This window comes from Tupaia chinensis, unplaced genomic scaffold, assembly GCF_000334495.1.
Source record: "Tupaia chinensis unplaced genomic scaffold, TupChi_1.0 Scaffold143596_1, whole genome shotgun sequence".
NCBI lineage: Eukaryota > Metazoa > Chordata > Mammalia > Scandentia > Tupaiidae > Tupaia > Tupaia belangeri.
Window position 1 is genome coordinate 344,930 of NW_006203442.1, and position 861 is coordinate 345,790.

An 861-nucleotide genomic window follows, 5' to 3' on the forward strand; every position below is an offset into this window, starting at 1 on the left:
CGCTCACCTCGTCGGACACCTTGACCCTCCGCAGCAGCGCCACAACCTTCTGCTTGAAGTTCTGTTGCTGCGAGGAAAGGGCACGGTCAGGGCAGCGCCAGCAGGAGCCGTGAGAACCACTGCCTGGGGCCTCAGCATGGCCAGTGCTCCTGCTCACCCTCCGACGCTATCGGGCGCTCGGCCTCTGAGGCGCAGCTGCGGTCGGACGGAGCAACCCAGGGAGGGGTGCCCAGGAGGGCCAGAGCTGAGGTTTCCCAGAGCCTCCACGGCCTCCCTGGCCCTTCCCTGGGCACCGGCTCCCAGAAAAGGCTCCGGCCCTCCAGGTTGTGGGTGGTGGCAGGTGTCACCTGGGGCTGGTGCCCTTGGTTCCCCACAAAGGTAGGCCACTCTCGTCCCTCACACGAGTTAGGCTCACAGGCCCAGACACTGCAAGGGATGCGGCGCTGCATCCACGAGGAAACAGCCTCACCCCTGTTAGGGTCAACCTGTCCCTACCACTACTAAGGCCTGTTCCCTCATCAACACTGGACGTGGGGCTCCCCAACCCCGTGCTGGCCTGGCCGTACCAGGGCTGTCCTCGGGCACAGCCGGTGTGAGCTCTTGGCTCCCGGGGGAGAACGCTGCTGGTGCTCGGCAGCCTGGGCTGGGGCTGAGGCCGGCCCAGCAGAGCAGCCTCCCGGGCACTGGCTGCACGTGGGCAGCGTGGGAGCTAAGTGGCACCCCAGCCCCATGGGTGCGCGCTGGGCCTGTGGCCATCCGAGCAAGACAGTCGGCTCCTAGAGGGGTCCTCTGACTGGCCACGCCAGGCGCCTGGGACTGCAGCCCTGGCTGCACCTCGGAGCCTCCTGAGGGGTTGTGCCT

General features: G+C 67.5%; 1 protein-coding gene across 1 annotated transcript in view; it reads right to left on the bottom strand.

Annotated features, from left to right (window-relative positions):
* The window catches only part of PACS2 (phosphofurin acidic cluster sorting protein 2), a gene marked incomplete at its 5' end in the record, with an annotated part of 55,418 nt that overhangs the window by 44,266 nt on the left and 10,291 nt on the right, over window positions 1-861 (bottom strand).